We start from the raw sequence: 18520 nt of genomic DNA, 5'->3' as shown, positions 1-18520 counted from the left end.
CCTGTGCAGAGTGATAACAATGGGATTAAAGTGCATTACAGTGAGAAATGGCTTTATGAAAAGTAGTGAACCTACCATGGCATGGTTTCTATCGTGGGTGATGAGCAAGTGCCTCATGTGTGCATCGTAATCTGGGAAATGCTTCTGTTTTCAATTGCTGCATGCTGGCCAGGTGGAGACGCAGTCTGACTGGAAACCCGAAACACAGTTGTGAGACCCCCTCTGGGGTCCCCAGACGAGGGAAATTAGGGCAATAACGGAACCTCTCCTAAAAGGCTGCGGTAGCTGTAGAGAGGGGTATGTTTATCGTGATTCTCGATGTTGAACCTATGGAAGATGTGAGAGAGGAAGAGGGCTAGATGTGTTTTGAATCAGCACAGGCTGCAGAACAGGAGGTAGAAAGGAGCTCCTGTTAGATTTGGAGCAGAGAAGCAAAGCATTACAGAGGGTTGCATCAGAGGCCAAACTGCAGAGAGGTTACCAAAGATCTGAGTCTGAATCTGGGTAAGGGCCTTGAATTTTTGTTTTTATTATTTCGATTATTGTCTTGCCACATGGGAAAGTTTAACATGATTTTTACACGATTTTCACTGAGAGAATTTTTTTTTTCACTCTAATTATTAATTGCCCTCAGAACTGTGAGATTTAAAGACTGAGGAATAATTCTGCCTTTTCATAACATCTGCACTCTTCATTGCCCCACTGTTCTGGTCAGTGATGACTACCAACTGGGCACCTGCTTCCCTGGGTGGCCTTTGACACCTTCCTTCTATTCATCCACCTAAGTTAAAGGAAATGGCTGTGTTCACATTACCAGGCTGAAGTGACTCAAATCGGATTTGTTGCCTTGATGTGACACAAATCAGATGTTTTCAGGGCAGTGTGCACACCGAAATCCAATCTTTGTTTTAAATCCGATTCGAGTCACTGTCATAGGTGGTCCTAGATTGGATACGTATCCGATCTGTGGTCATGCGACATGAATGACAGCAGTCAGATTGCAATTCATGTGTGTTGTTGTTTTTTGCCTGTTGTCATCAGCCAGCGCCAGCTGAGCAGCAAAACAATAATGGAGGAGAGCTACAGCTGTGACAACAGTCCCAGTCCCACCACTGCTGACTACTTTTTCATACCCACACATCTCTTGGTGCAGCAGTGCCAGCAATGGCTGTAGAAACAACAAAACGTTAGCTGTCTGGCTTTTCTTTTGCCTTCTTGACCTAATAAACTGTTTGCCATCCTCCAGAGAAAAATGCATCGCATACTCCATCTACTAGCGTGTTCATTCCATCAGTTTTAAATGAGTCGTCTCTCCAGTATGATGTCTTTGGTCATTAGTGACGCAGTTGACTCGTGCACAAATGTATCAATGTGCACATGTGTGGCATTTCAGAGGACAGATGTGTTCACCTTACAGTGAGATACAGCAGATCACATGTACTTAGGAATGTGAACCAAGATAGGCAAATCCAATCTGACCAAAAAATCAGAATTGAACAACGAGGTTTGTAATGCGAACCTAACCTAAGTGTCTGTGTGTGTATGTGTATCTGTGTTTCCATCAGTTTGCTATATCTCTGTCATTCTAACAGATGGTGCATCACAAACATTTGTTGTACTAAAATGTATTGCATTTGTTATTTCAATAGATGGTTCATCACAACCATTTCTAGTAATGCATTTTATTAGATAGATAGATAGATAGATAGATAGATAGATAGATAGATAGATAGATAGATAGATAGATAGATAGATAGATAGATAGATAGATAGATAGATAGATAGATAGATAGATAGATAGATAGATAGATAGATAGATAGATACTTTATTAATCCCCAGGGGGAAATTCACATACTCCAGCAGCAGCAGACTGATAAAAACAATATTAATTAAAGAGCAATAAAAGCGCAGTGCAAGTTAAAAAAAAAATGCAAGGTGGAGAGTGTGAGGCAGGTATGACAGACAATAATCTTGTATAATGTTAACGTTTACTCCCCCAGGTGGAATTGAAGAGTCGCATAGTGTGGGGGAGGAATGATCTCCTCAGTCTGTCAGTGGAGCAGGACGGTGACAGCAGTCTGTCGCTGAAGCTGCTCCTCTGTCTGGAGATGATCCTGTTCAGTGGATGCGGTGGATTCTCCATGATTGACAGGAGCCTGCTCAGCGCCCGTCGCTCTGCCACAGATGTCAAGCTGTCCAGCTCCATGCCTACAATAGAGCCTGCCTTCCTCACCAGTTTGTCCAGGCGTGAGGCGTCCTTCTTCTTTATGCTGCCTCCCCAGCACACCACCGCGTAGAAGAGGGCGCTCGCCACAACTGTCTGATAGAACATCTGCAGCATCTTATTGCAGATGTTGAAGGACGCCAGCCTTCTAAGGAAGTATAGTCGGCTCTGTCCTTTCTTACACAGAGCATCAGTATTGGCAGTCCAATCTAATTTATCATCCAGCTGCACTCCCAGGTATTTATAGGTCTGCACCATCTGCACACAGTTACCTCTGATGGTCACAGGGTCCAGGAGGGGCCTGGGTCTCCTAAAATCCACCACCAGCTCCTTGGTTTTGCTGGTGTTCAGGTGTAGGTGGTTTGAGTCGCACCATTTAACAAAGTCCTTGAATAGGTTCCTATACTCCTCCTCCTGCCCACTCCTGATGCATCCCACGATAGCAGTGTCGTCAGTGAACTTTTGCACGTGGCAGGACTTCCAGATTGTATTGGAAGTCTGATGTATATAGGCTGAACAGGACTGAAGAAGTACAGTCCCCTGTGGCGCTCCTGTGTTGCTGACCACAATGTCAGACGTGCAGTTCCAGAGACACACATACTGAGGTCTGTCTTTAAGATTGTCCACGATCCATGCCACCAGGTATGAATCTACTCCCATCTCTGTCAGCTTGTCCCTAAGGAGCAGAGGTTGGATGGTACTGAAGGCGCTAAAGAAGTCCAGAAACATAATTCTTACAGCACCACTGCCTCTGTCCAAGTGGGAGAGGGATTGGTGTAGCATATAAATGATGGCATCCTCCACTCCCACCTTCTCCTGGTATGCGAACTGCAGAGGGTCGAGGGCGTGGCAGACCTGTGCCTCAGGTGGTGAAGCAGCAGCTACAAATATTTGTGATGTGTCACCTGTTGGAATGACAAATGCAGTGCATTTAAGTGCTACATGCATTACAAAATGCATTCCAATAGATGGTGTGCTGCAAACATTAACATCGAGGTCTACTTAGATTTCAACCCGTCTTAAAATTTTGTACTCCTGTAACACAAAAGTGAGGCTAATGAAACAAGGCTAAAACTATTTATTTACTCCTTATAGCTAACAAATAAACGCAGATATAATTCTCTTCGGATGCAGTGTTTTCCCTACAGTGCTGTTATGTGACCATTTCAAGACCTCACAGCGTGTTCTTGCTGCACACTTGAGCATGTATGCATGTGGACATTGTCACTGCATTTTCTGTATTGGAAATTATTTGGTAATATGATTATGCCTACTGCTTTCATTAATTTTATTTTAATATCAAGCTTTCAATTATTCAGTAACCCTGCTTAATCAATTACCATCTGTGAGCTGTGTATACTTGGGAAAAAAAAACAAGGGCAAGGAAGATTTCATGTGAATTTAATTAGCAAAGAAAAATGTATTTTGAAAACTGTGACTCATTTGAACGTCCATATTTGAAAGAGTCCTTAGGCAGAGTTAATGCAAATTTCTTGGTTAAATTAGATTTGTGCATGACATGGACCTCTGGATGTGGTAAAATAAAAATATTTTTTTAAGGAAAAATTAGAGCTTGCTTCAATTTCTTTTCTGAAAAAAGAGCAAGATGAGAAGTGTGGAGGGAATAAGTTGGCATTAAATATTATAAAATTGGACTGGAAATGAAAGATAGCATATTAATTTCTTTTTTTCCCCTAAATTGAATAGAAGTATTGATTAAATCCAAAGCTGATGATTTTCACATATGGGACAAATGGTACAAATGGTTTTATTGGCTGAGGCTACTGGATATACTTGATGACTTAACTGCTAAAAGAGAGGGCTTAGAGGCAAATGACTACATCAAATACTTCTAAATGCATTAATTAGAAGAATCAGACACTGCTCTGGAAAATCTACCATGAGGAAGATGTCTTTTAGCTGTCTGTTTAGTGTGCAAATGCAATAACCTTCAAGCTGTGTGTGTAAGGGAGCTCAAAAGTGTTTAAATTTAATCGAACAGACACCACTGATATCAATCATTATGGCATATTTTGAGACAGCACCCTGAATGGTGAGCCCAGTTTTAATAAACTGTTCACTAGGCATCCATGAAAGAAAGCCTTCCAACAAATCTGCCCTTAAAAAAGTTTCCATCTGTGTCCCTGTGTCCTTGTTGAAGATCTCATTTTTATACAGCCTGGATCCACTGTATCAGTTTCTAATTTTTAAAGCTTCATTGACATCACATCTCAGTCTCTATTTGCGCAAACTGAAAACATTCAACTCCTTTAGGTTCTCGTCCAAGCTCAAAGCTCCTGGAATCAACCTGGTTGCACTTCTCTGGACTTGGTCCAGTACTATTATAACTTTACTGTAATATGGAGACCAAAATTGAATGACGTACTCCAGGTGAGGCCTCACTAGTGCATTATGAATCTTAAGCACAACCTCCTGTGACTTGGACTCCTCACATCGTGAAACATAATCTGTTGTTAACTTTCTGAATGGTTTCTGAACACTGCCTGGATGTAGATAGTGACATGACCACTATGACTCCTGGATCGATTCCATAAGGTGTACTTTCAAGTTTCAGACCTCCCATTGTGTATTCAAACTTAACAGTTTTACATCCTACGTGTAATACTTTACATTTACTGACATTACATTTCATCTGCCCAATCCTGTATGCTGTCCGAGTCCCTCTGTAATTGTAATGATTTAATGGATTCTAGATTACCTGATATTCCACCTAGTTTGGTATCAGCCCCGACTTAAATGTATTATTGTGCTCTTTTTGTTGTTACTTAAATGTCTTTGTTGTGTATATTATCTTTATTGTCCTTTTTTGAGTATTGCTTAGTTTATTAATTACTAGCTGTCCCCTGTGGCTCCTCCCACATAGTAGTGTAATAGGACAAACTTTAAAAATAAATTAACATCAAACGTTGGCAGTGTATCTGATCATGTTCATCTCGGGCGGGAGAATGTCCACCACGGGGGAAAAAAGCATGTAGCCGTGATATCTCTGCCAATTAGCAGCTACCCTCTCAAACACAATGTAGCTCTGATCTCTCTCTCAAAAGTGTCAAACGTTACTCTTTCACAATCTCTAGATGATAATGTCTGCTGAACAAACAGGTATCACTAGAAAAGTGGTGTCAATATACGCTACAACACGTGGCGAGAAGTAGACCGACTGGAATGGAGGCTGGCACATGAGTGAGGATGGCCCCACTCCTCTCTACTCCTGAGCCCTCGCCTCTTGGCCCACAGTGTTTCTCTCGGATTCACGTGAATAAATCGGTGCCACAACTGAACATTTAATACTTAGCGCGATGAGAGAAATCGCAAAATTAACCAGAATGTTCAAGCAAATTATAGAAAAAAACCCAATCTAAATCCGTTAAGTAGTTCTCTCATGAAAAGCAGACAGACATGCAGACAGACAGATGTTAGACAATATATAAATATATATATATATATATATATATATACACATATATATATATAATATATATATAAACACGTATATATATATTATATATATATATGTGTATATATATATTATACTAGCAAAATGCCCGCGCTTCGCAGCGGAGAAGTAGTGTGTTAAAGAGGTTATGTAAACATATATATACATAAACATATATACTTATATACATATCTACATATACACATATCTACATATATACATATATATACTGTATATACATATAGACATCCACATATATATACATATATCAACATATATATACACAGACATATACACACATACATACATACACACACACATATATATATATATATATATATATAAATATATATATATACACATACAGACACATATATATATATATACATATAGCAAAATACCAGCGCTTCGCAGCGGAGAAGTAGTGTGTTAAAGAGGTTATGTAACCATATATATACATAAACATATATACATATATATACATATACAAATTTACATATCTACATATATATATACATATATATAGATATAAATATAGACATACATATATACTGTACATACATACATTCACATATATATATATATATATATATATATATATATATATATATATATATATATACTGTATATATACATATCTACTTATTGGCTCCTGTATTTAGGATATAGCAGGTTGGATAATGGATGGATGGACATTTGTATGCATAGCCCTATTTGCCCGTTTTCGTTTTTTTTCTTTCTTCAGTAATATTTCAGCAAACCCGGAGCTTGTCAGTTCAAATCCTGGTACTGACACCACTGTGTGACCCTGAGGAAGTCACTTCACCTGCCTGTGCTGCATAAAAGAAAAGTAATGTAACAAATTGTACCTCAGATGTTGCAAGTTGCTGGAATAAAGGCATAAGTAAAATAGATAAATATGTATTATACACATAGGAACTATTCATTTATTTTCAGTTAAGTCATCTGCAGCAAACTTTTATAAATGAGGGTTTCTCCTTTTTAGATAGTGCAAACTGTTTCTTCTTCATTGAGGTTTTCTCTTGGAGAACTTTTTTCATTTCATTGAAAATTAAAGCAGCAGCTGCCAAAATATGTAGCTTTCTTATTAATTTTTCAACATTGTGTAAAATAAATTTATAAAGTAACATAAAAGGTTTAAATACTGGTTATCCTTTTACACTAAAATATTACTAAAGAGATACAAAAAAAGTAAAATGCATATATTCTTTTTCTTTAAGGAGATTAAATATTACTGAAGAAAGAAAAGAAAAGAAAAAAAAAACTAAAACAGCCAATTGGGGCTATGCATACAAACTTAAAAGGTTTAAATAAAACAGAAATATACACTTTTATTTTTACTTGCTTAACTTGTGGAGGGTGTATCCTGTAGCAAAGCCCTAACTTTTTTCGTGAAAGCCCGTTTCAGTCAATAAGTCTTAAAAACAGGTGTAAAGATATTGACAATAAGCTACGCAAACCCACCAAGACATGCAATCGTTTAAATCAAAGCGCGAGTCGAAAAACACCATCCCATAATATTAGTTAACGATTAACACATTTCTATATGTATTGTAAGCATACAATACAACTGATAATATGTTGCGCTTATTTATCTGGTGTACTGACATTTTTGCGCGTTTAACGGCTGAAATCTAACGTGGTTTGTGCCCTTCAGAATGAAAAGAGTTTGTATTTACCTTTTTAATAAAAGGCGAGCTTTTAAGCCTGAGAAATCACCCCGTAAATGCACACGTTTAATTGCACATGTGTTAATGTGTATGCTTACACAGTATTAAAAGACACTCAACAAGTACACAGTATTAAAAGACAGTCAACAATTAACGTCATTTACCTTCATTCCCGCGTTTGACTTGTGCTGTAAATCTCTTCCTCGTTTTCAGTTCACGTGATTACGTAGGAGGCGTAATACGTGATGACGCGATACGTGACTCCGCCTCCTCCATTACAGTATATGGACAAAAAACAGGTTCCAGTTATGACCATTACACGTAGAATTTCGAAATGAAACCTGCCTAACTTTTGTAAGTAAGCTGTAAGGAATGAGCCTGCCAAATTTCAGCCTTCTACCTACATGGGAAGTTGGAGAATTAGTGATGAATGAGTCAGTCAAACAGGTTCCAGTTATGACCATTACGCGTAGAATTTCGAAATAAAACCTGCCTAACTTTTGTAAGTAAGCTGTAAGGAATGAGCCTGCCAAATTTCAGACTTCTACCTACACGGGAAGTTGGAGAATTAGTGATGAGTGAGTCAGTCAAACAGGTTCCAGTTATGACCATTGCGCGTAGAATTTCGAAATAAAACCTGCCTAACTTTTGTAAGTAAGCTGTAAGGAATGAGCCTGCCAAATTTCAGACTTCTACCTACACGGGAAGTTGGAGAATTAGTGATGAGTGAGTCAGTCAGTCAGTCAGTCAGTCAGTGAGTCAGTGAGGGCTTTGCCTTTTATTAGTATAGATATATATACAGTAATGGGTGGCACAGTGGTGCAGTGGGTAGCGCTGCTGCCTTGCAGTTAGGAGACCCAGGTTCGCTTCCCGGATCCTCCCTGCATGGAGTTTGCATGTTCTCCCCGTGTCTGCGTGGGTTTCCTCCCACAGTCCAATGACATGCAGGTTAGGTGAACTGGCGATTCTAAATTGTCCCTAGTGTGTGCTTGGTGTGTGTGTGTGTGTGCATGCCCTGTGGTGGGCTGGTGCCCTGTCCAGGGTTTGTTTCCTGCCTTGTGCCCTGTGTTGGCTGGAATTGGCTCCAGCAGACCCCCGTGACCCTGTAGTTAGGATATAGCGAGTTGGATAATGGATGGATATATACAGTATATATATACTATATATAGATATAAGTGTGCATTTTTATTTTTGTGTTAATGTATCTTTTGTAAATACAGTAATCCCTCGCTACTTCGCGGTTCACTTTTCGCGGATTCACGACTTCGCGGGTTTTTAAATACAAGTGATTGCCCACCTATCGCGGAAGTTATGTTCCAGACCCATCAGCAACAGGAGAAAATCCGTGATATAGAAAGACCATATAAATAAACATTTTTATAGTTTAAGCCTTAAAATACCCATCCCACATGCTTTAAACACATGTAAACTTATAAAACACACTTTGTTAACACATATGATATGTGGATGTCGGGCTAAGGATATGAGTAACATCTCACTATTATAAAACATTTTAACTTCACGCAAGACAAGACAGTGAGACAGGAAAATTGGTGATGTACAGGATTTTAAATTATTGACAGGCAGAGCGACAAGCAGCACAAAGCCAGCACAAAGTCCACTTCTCCTTAGCTTTCATTCAGCTCCCCACCCCCTTGACAATGCGAACTGCGCCTCCGGGAAGGGGGGCTTTGAGCGAACGTGCGTTCAGCCCTCACAAAACCACACACACACTCCTCCTCCTTCCGAATGCGCAGAGCGGCAAGCAGGCATTTTGGCAGAAGCAGCACAAAGTCCATTTCTGCTCAGCGTGAGTTCAGCTGCCCCCCTTCACAAAGCGAGTGCAGACACATTGACGTCTGATCGCTGCGTGCAGTGTTGGTCTGAGGTGTTTAAGAATGTAGAAAGTGTTTAAGAGCATAGGAAGTGTTTATAAGAGTGTGGGAAAGGTTAACAAGAGAATGAGAAAGGTTTATAACAGTGTGGGAAGGGTTTATAAAGTCTTAAAATATGTTTAAATAATAAAATAAATATAGGTCGCTACTTCGCGGATTTTCACCTATCGCGGGGGGCTCTGGAACGTAACCCCCGCGATAGGTGAGGGATTACTGTATAACATTATCGTCCACTGTTATGCTGATGACACCCAGCTTTATCTCACTAGCAAACCTACTTTTTCCTTTCCACCCTCCTCGCTTATTGATTGCATAGCAGAAATCAAATCCTAGTTTTCTTCAGATTTTCTTAAATTAAATAACAAGTGACAAAACTGAGGTTCTCCTCATTGGTACAAAATCAACATTATCCAAAGCTGATCATTTTTCATTTGTTATTGATAATTCCTCTGTCTCCCCTTCCCCACAGGTGTCATCCTTGACAGTACTTTATCCTTTCAGTCCCACATCAATAACATCTCCTGGCCTGCATTAATCGTATTCACGCCCCCCTCACTCCCCACACCACTGCTATCCTTGTTCATAGCCTTGTCACTTCTCGTCTGGATTATTACAATTCCCTTTTTTTTTTTTGGTCTTTCTCGTAAATCTCTTTATAAGCTTCAACTTGTCCAGAATTCAGCTGCCCGTATCATTACTAGAACCCCCTCGATTCACCATATCACTCCCGTTTGGCAGCAGCTTCATTGGCTTCCAGTTAAGTTCCGCATTCAATACAAATTTCTTCTGTTATCTTTTAAGGTTCTCCACAGCCTCGCCCCTCCATATCTGTCTGACCTCCTCCATGTTGCCATTCCCTCCCACACCCTCAGATCCTCTTCCTCCATCCACTTGACTGTCCCCTTCGTCCGTCTTATCACCATGGGGAGCACAGCATTCAGTCGCTCTGGACCTCACTACCATCTGAGCTTAGAAATATTGAATCATTTTCACTTTTCAAATCTAAACTTAAAACTCATTTGTTTAAGATGGCTTTTTCTCTTTGATTACAATTTCTCTGTCTAATTTTAATTTATGTATTTTAGTTTTGTTTATAATCTGTGTTTTATCTGTTGTTCGGTGTCCTTGAGTGTTTAGAAAGGCGCCTACAAATAAATAAAATGTATTATTATTAATATTTAGTTATATGCCCTGTCCCTTTAATATTGAGTTTCAGGGGGTATGACCACCATGACATTCAGCAGAAGGATAACCCTCTTCCTATTTATAAAAGCAGAGGGTCTGGACTTTCAAATTGGTATCAATAGCTGTTGGAGAGCACTTCATTTGTAAATACTTGTGTGGATTCCTGATTTTTGATTCATTACTTTGTTTTATGTATGTGTGTGTGTGTGTGTGTGTGTGTGTGTGTGTGTGTGTTTATTTTAAATAGAGCTTTGTTGCTTGTGTTGCATTTTAGGAAAAACTCTATGTTTTTTTTCTTTTTTCTCTTGTTTAAAGAGTTCTTTTTTAATAATAAATCTTATTTTTCAAGGAGGCAGAGTTTTCCCAGATTCTCTCTTTCTCTCTATCTTAATTTTTGGTATTGAAGATTGTAAATATTTTTTGCTGTCGGTCTTTCCCTTTTTGTGTCTGTGTAGATCTAAACCTACATAAAGTTTGGGCCCAGATTTTGGGAGGACAGGCCTCATTTTGGTATTCATGTGGTAGGCGATCACAACAAGATACCTATCTAACATATAAAAAAGTGCACCAATAAATAGCTCAGTTCACACTTTGGAAGAAGACGATAAAACATTTCTCAAATACCCTTCTGTGCTCAAGGGTAATCTACCTTATTATGTTGCTCTGGATTACTAGAAAAACTTAAAATGAATAACAAAGAAACATTTGGCTGAATTCTCTGCAGCATAGTAGAAATCTCTGTGGACCTCAGATCTCTCCATTAAGATCAATGAGCATCATGAGGTGCTGTCCGAGGTAGATGTGGGGTTCAGTGGCCATAATTTCACTGGATGGGAATCTGCGAAGTGGCTTGTCATTGCTGAATGAAAGACTTCTGCATATCCAAAAATCTTCATTTATAACAGAATGAAATTTGGACAGATTATTTGTGATGTAAGATGCTGGAAGCCTATTGTGATGGCCAAGCATGACTTGAATGAATAATTGCACCCCTCCAAGATTGATTGGGGTGCTTGGCTGATCACGTATTCACATGTAAATATGAGCAGGTCAGTCAAGTTCTTCATTCACACCTCAGGGCAGGTGGAAGACAATACCTGCACCCAATTCTTACTACAATATAAAGGGAGCCTACACAGCAGAATTTGGAGAAAGAAAAGAGAGGAAGAAGGAACAGAGGTTACAGAAAGAGAAAGAGAAAAAGGCAGGATCAAGGAGGAGCCATGTGAGTTGTGATGGACGGCCGGCAGCTCAAACCGACTGACACATCCAGATGGAGACTTCCCTGCAGCTTAAAGATGCCCCGGTTTCCCGCAGGACACCATGGGAGATGGAGTTCGGCTTCACAGCTCTGTTGGGTGCTGTGGGTGCCACCATGTGATGCTGCAGGGAAACACGGGGATTTTTATTTCCAAAATAGCCCCGAAGTACTCCCTAGTCACGGGAACGGAGGAACAGAAGTACGTCCGGGCTAAAGAAAAATACGAGACTAAATCTGACCCAGAAGTTCTAATGAATCACATGGACAGAAGGACAAGAGAACTTCCGGGTCAAGGACTATGAGAGACCCGGCAAAGGAGCCGGAGTTGGGAGGGAGTGTGACAGAGCTGCTAGGAAAGGAGAGGAGGATATTTATTATATTTGTGATTGTTGATTTATTGTTTATTGTGGTGTTGGAGGTTCTTAAAAGCACAACATATCAAAAAGAAAAGAAATTAAAATATTTCTGGTGCTTTTACTTGGTGTCTTGGACGTTTGTCTGATGGTTTTGAGGAACGACAGTGCCCTCTAGTGTCACAGAGTGTAATGGAAGTAGGGGGTGAGAAGGATGTCCCCGATAGGAACAGGGGTCGCTCCTGCTGAGAGACTTGGGGAGCAGGAGTGACCAATCACTTCAGCAGGGCTCCTATGTAAGGTCGAGCAGTGGCAGTGGGAGTCGGAAGAGCTAGGAATCCCCAAGAACTGGCAAAGGGGACCTGAGCCGTGTTAGAGCTGACCGTGCCTGTTGGTGGTCTATCTCCTCTGGCTAAAGAGATTCCATCTGGGGTAAAAATCAATTTTTACAAAGGAGGCCATGTGGCTTGGAATTGTTTTTAAAGAACAGAATTAACCTCATTTATTTATTGGACATTTTAACCTCCACAAGCACAGAGTTTTATGGATGATTTATTTACAGACTAATTGGAGCACTGCACTGTTTAAATAAAAGCACTCCAACACTTTGCACCAACCCCTTGCTGACTGTGTGTGTCTTCATTTGCCTGGCTCATCCTCAATTATGTTATCGACGGTTCCAGGATCAAGATGCTCCCGAAAGCAACCTTGAGATCTTGGAGCTGACCTGGACCGTCACATCTATTGATCATGAGTAACATTATCCAACAGATTTTGCTTTAAAGAAACAAGCACATATAAGACATGTGTGTATAGGGAAAGGATTATGGGAAATAATAGTTTAATAGGAAAGTTGTGCTGAACACATGTGATGACATGGAATATGTGCTATATGACACTATACTATACCGTACTATGAATGACATAAAGTGTGCAGTATATCAGATATTTACTTATTTATTTAATAGATATACAGTACATAGAGTGTAAATATTATATACTCCCCATGTAAGTGTAGCCCAGGTAGAAATGTGCTTAAATAACTGATTGATTTAAATAAGTTATTAATGTAAAAATGTAAATGTTTGTGTTTTAAACTGTTAATTTTAATGTAGTAGTTCGTTTACGTGGTTATGCAGACTTTTATTTTGATAACCGGATGTGGTAGAGAAAACGGAAGGGGGTGGAAGGACCAGCTGAAGAGGAGAACGGAGAAGAGAAAAAGAGAGTGTGAGACGCCGAGGTGGTGTAGCAGAAAGTTTGGGAGACAAATTATCAGCAAGATAATTTACTGGAATACGAATTGCTGAGATAGACGGAGAATTTCGATTAGACGTTCGCAGTGTCTATCTGGTGAAGAACCACTCGTTAATTCAGTGAGGAGAAGTAGCAGCGTGACCCAAAAGAGGCAGCAGCTTACTCAGCTCAACACGCTTCTGGTGGACGTTCGCTTATTTGGAGACGCTTTTGGATTCGCTCAGCAGCGGTTCCCTGCTCACGGACAGAGGCAGAGGGGTCAGAAGGATTTGTTGGACTGATACCACCATTGTCAATTAAGGTCCCCTCTTTCATTTTACTTGTTGCTCCTGGTGGAGTGAAATGACCGCTAAGTTTTTGGTCGCAAAGCTCACAAGCAGCGAATCAGACCTGCAACGTTTTGTTTCAATACGAGTGCGAAGATTGAATGTGTTTTTATTTTATTATTAATAGTGTAATATAGTTCCTGATTATTTCCAGTTTATTAATTGTGTTTTGTTGGTTTATAATTAAACGGGGAGTTTATCATTGTTTTATAACCCAGTTTCTTGGTGTTTATTATAAGTTTGTGTAGTATAAACTATTGGTTTGGGAACGAATGTTAACAGGTAACTTCTTCTACCTTTATTTATTTGTTATTACCTGACCAGTGTATTGCTAGAATCTATCTTACTAAACCACAGTTAATATATGCACGGCGGACGCACCAAGGCGCATGCGCACTGCGGCCTTGGCGCCCGCCCCAGAGTCCAGAGTCAAACGCAGTGGCTTTCCAAAACGCGGTGGCTTCCCAGAGTCAGTAGGTGGCACCCGAACAACACAACCTCTGAGTGCCCAAACAACACAACCTGTACAGTCAAACGCAGCGCTTCCCAAAATGCGTCAGATTCCCAGAGTCAGTAGGTGGTGCACAAACAACACAACCTGTGAGCTACACTTGCTCTAATCCACTGTGCCAGTAATATAGATCACATAATGGTCACAGACTCAAACCCAGCAGCTTCCCAGACTCAGTGGCTGGCACACGAACACCACAACCTGTAAACTAAACTTGTTGTGCTCCACTCTGCCAGCAGTCGGTGTCAGCAAAGGCAACGGAATCACGTCTCCACAAAACGAAACTGCTTTAGTACAGATATGCTTATTTAATTAAATGACATTTTCCCAGATGCACCCACCCTCCATGATATGTCATCCATCCAAATATCGGACAGAACAGAAACTGATTGCCATTCTTGGATTTCCGATTTGCTAGCGAATTGCAGGCTTACTTGTTAATTAATAATGTTTTGTTCATAGTGACCCAAGACTCAAAATATTAAAGTAAATAGAATCATAATAAATTAGGCATTCTACACACAGTTAGAGTAGATGGGCTACATAAGTATTATCCTGTGCTTCTTAGCTTATTATACTGTATCTCATCGTGTTTGTCAAACAGAGGGTGGGTTTGAAGGGTAAGCAGATTCTAGGAAAATCCAGAATGTGAAACTGTACATATGCACTAGTCTCAGATGAAAAGGCAGAAGGCCACACACTGATATCTTGTATTTATGCACATATACATAGGTAAGTCACTATAGTTTATTCATTTGCCACTGAAATTGTGTACACTTTTTCCTAAACCCGCTACCAGCCACTGATATCAACCCAAAAGGTTAGCATGCTACAGACGGACAAAGTCTGCTTAAGTTGGGCAGATGTGTATACCACTGAGCTAAAGTGCATCGAGTACTGAGGCAATCTTTTCAGTCATGTGGAGGTAAGACTTCAAACAGACTTAATCCAATCTTTCAAAGTCCTCAAAGCCTTCGACAAAATTAACTCAGCAGATTTCACCTAAACGATGAGTCTCACACTCGTGGATGTCAGTGGACACCAAGGACAGAAAGGAATCGTCTGTTGTGCTTTAAGATAATTTCAGAATTGTTGTGCGCTTTGTTTTGTTTGTGGCTTGTATTTGTGATAGCAATCTGCCACTTTTTCATAAAATGCTGGAAAGAAGCAGACCTGTAAAGATACAGTAGCTACTGTCAACTCTAAGATAAAAAACTTCTAAGAATATTGCACCATGTAGAGAATATTTTCAGAGGATATAATTAAAGGAAGTGATTACACTTACTATATGGTTATATAATTTATCTGAAATACATTTTCCTGAAGATGCTTCTCTGAAAAGATTGTAGAAGCTTCTACAAAATGGAATTATAAGTGAAAAAGACAAAACTAAATAGAACCTGATGAAAAACATTTGAAAAAAAATAACAGTATTTTTTTTTACCTATGCACTCAATACATATCTTGCCCTTGAATTCAGTATTTCTTGCACTTCTCTCACACAATGCACCACAGATAAGTATACTTTAAGGCATTTATAAGATGCTTTCATAAAAATAGTTATTATTTCACATTTACCTGTGCCGTCCTGGTCTAAACGACCGTAGCTAAAAAGGTTTTTACAGCATGTACGAAAGTAAAAGAAATGGATTGAAAATATACAGAAGAAGCCAAAAAAAAAATCAATCTGGATAAATGTCTAAAAAGGGTAAGATGTGGATTTTATCCATGCAGTATAAAAGCCAGCAAACAAAGAAACAAAGGGGTCGTCTTTACAAGAGTCGCAGGCTTTCACTGCATTTTCTTTACCCTCTGTACACCAACTATGACACACCAAGCCTTATATTGTCGATATTCTATCTCAAGATCAGGAGGAGACAGGCCCTATTTGGTCACCCAAAATACTATGACCTAGTCTTAGTGGGTTCAATGGAGGCGCTATACCACAGCTCCAAGGACCTGGGGTCAGATTTACATGCAAGAAGAGGCCCTAAATGTGCAAACAAAACTTTCCACACAAAAGCTGGGACTTACAAAAGAAAACTTGGAGGAAGAACGTGTGCATGTTTACGATAACTCTGGCCATGCGTATGGAGAAACTAGGAAATGCTAACACCCTTGACAGAGTAGGGAAATGCAGCCAAACCAGGATGTGTGTGAATTTCTCTTCACCAGGCTCCCTCTCTTGTGTGTGTCCCTGTAAAGACAGTATGTCAGATTGTATCATTATTTTGGAGGCACCTTTCTCTCCTCCTGTCTGGTTTTACAATCATATGAAAAAGTTTGGGAACCCCTCTCAGCCTGCATAATAATTTACTCTCCTTTCAACAAAAAAGATAACAGTGGTATGTCTTTCATTTCCTAGGAACATCTGAGTACTGCGGTGTTTTCCGAACAAAGACTTTTAGTGAAGCAGTATTTAGTTGTATGAAATTAAATCAAATGTGAAAAACTGGCTGTGCAAAAATGTGGGTCCCCTTGTAATTGTGCTGATTTGAATGCCTGTCACTGCTCAATGCTGATTACTTGCAACACCAAATTGGTTGGATGAGCTTGTTAAGCCTTGAACTTCACAGACAGGTGTGTCCAATCATGATAAAGGTATTTAAGGTGGTCAATTGCAAGTTGTGCTTCCCTTTGACTCTCCTCTAAAGAGTGACAGTATGGGATCCTCAAAGCAACTCTCAAAAGATCTGAAAACAAAGATTGTTCAGTCTCCTGGTCTAGGGGAAGGCTACAAAAAGCTATCTCAGAGGTTTAAACTGTCAGTTTCAACTGTAAGGAATGGAATCAGGAAATGGAAGGCCACAGGCACAGTTGCTGTTAAACCCAGCAGGTCTGGCAGGCCAAGAAAAATACAGGAGCGGCATATGCACAGGATTGTGAGAATGGTTACAGACAACCCACAGATCACCTCCAAAGACCTGCAAGAACATCTTGCTGCAAATGGTGCATCTGTACATTGTTCTACAATTCAGCACAATTTGCACAAAAGAACATCTGTATGGCAGGGTGATGAGAAAGAAGCCCTTTCTGCACTCACGCCACAAACAGAATCGCTTGTTGTATGCAAATTCTCATTTAGACAAGCCAGATTCATTTTGGAACAAAGTGCTTTGGACTGATGAGACAAAAATTGAATTATTTGGTCAAAACAAAAAGCGCTTTGCATGGCGGAAGAAGAACACACCACATTCCAAGAAAAACACCTGCTACCTACTGTCAAATTTGGTGGAGGTTCCATCATGCTGTGGGGTTGTGTGGCTAGTTCAGGGACTGGGGTCCTTGTTAAAGTCGAGAGTCGGATGAATTCAACCCAATATCACCAAATTCTTCAGGATAATGTTCCAGCATCAGTCACAAAGTTGAAGTTACACAAGGGTTGGATATTCCAACGAGACAATGACCCAAAACACAGTTCGAAATCTACAAAGGCATTCATGCAGAGGGAGAAGTTCAATGTTCTGGAATGGCCGTCACAGTCCACTGACTTGAATATCATTGAAATTCTATGGGATGATTTGAAGCAGGCTGTCCATCAAATTGAACTGAACTGGAGAGATTTTGTATGGAAGAATGGTCAACAATACCTCCATCCAGAATCCAGACAATCATCAAAGGCTATAGGAGGACAGCGTCTAGAGGCAAAAGGAGGCTCAACTAAGTATTGATGTCATATCTCTGTTGGGGTGCCTATGTAATTTTGTTATGATGCATTTTGCATATTTTCTGTTAATCCAATAAACTTAATGTCACTGCTGAAATACTACTGTTTCCATAAGGCATGTCATATATTAAAAGGAAGTTGCTACTTTGAAAGCTCAACCAATGATGAAAAAATAATCCAAAGAATTAAGAGGGGTTCCCAGACTTTTTCATATGACTGTATACTTGCTTACGACTCGAGCGCAATAATTCATATCATCAAACTGTTATTATAACATGCGTCGAAGAGACAAACATATTAAACTTCAAATGTGATGAATATGATCTACAGACTTTATTTTATATCACTTTTAAGAAGGCCAATGATGCACTGAGGAACCTTTTTGGTATCGAATGGTTACTTGTTGTCACTTCTCAGAGAACTGGCCAACAGGTCAGGAATATCTCAAGTAAACTTCACATTTATCATAATGTGTTGTACCTTTTGTCACTTACCTGCTCGAATGAGCTGTCTCCTTCAGTAGGTTTGCTACCAGTTCGTGGGCAGACTTTCAGACTTTCTTTATTCCCTTTATGCTTCCTAAAGCCAGCAAACAGCTGGATCTGCACATGCAGAAGCGATTCAGAAAGGGGGAGAACGGTTGCGGTGAGGGGGGAGGTGGAAGTTTTAATTTAGTCATTTTATAATTTCATGTT

Source organism: Erpetoichthys calabaricus, chromosome 16 (assembly GCF_900747795.2).
Source record: "Erpetoichthys calabaricus chromosome 16, fErpCal1.3, whole genome shotgun sequence".
Taxonomy (NCBI): Eukaryota; Metazoa; Chordata; class Cladistia; order Polypteriformes; family Polypteridae; genus Erpetoichthys; species Erpetoichthys calabaricus.
This window is presented reverse-complemented; position numbering follows the sequence as displayed.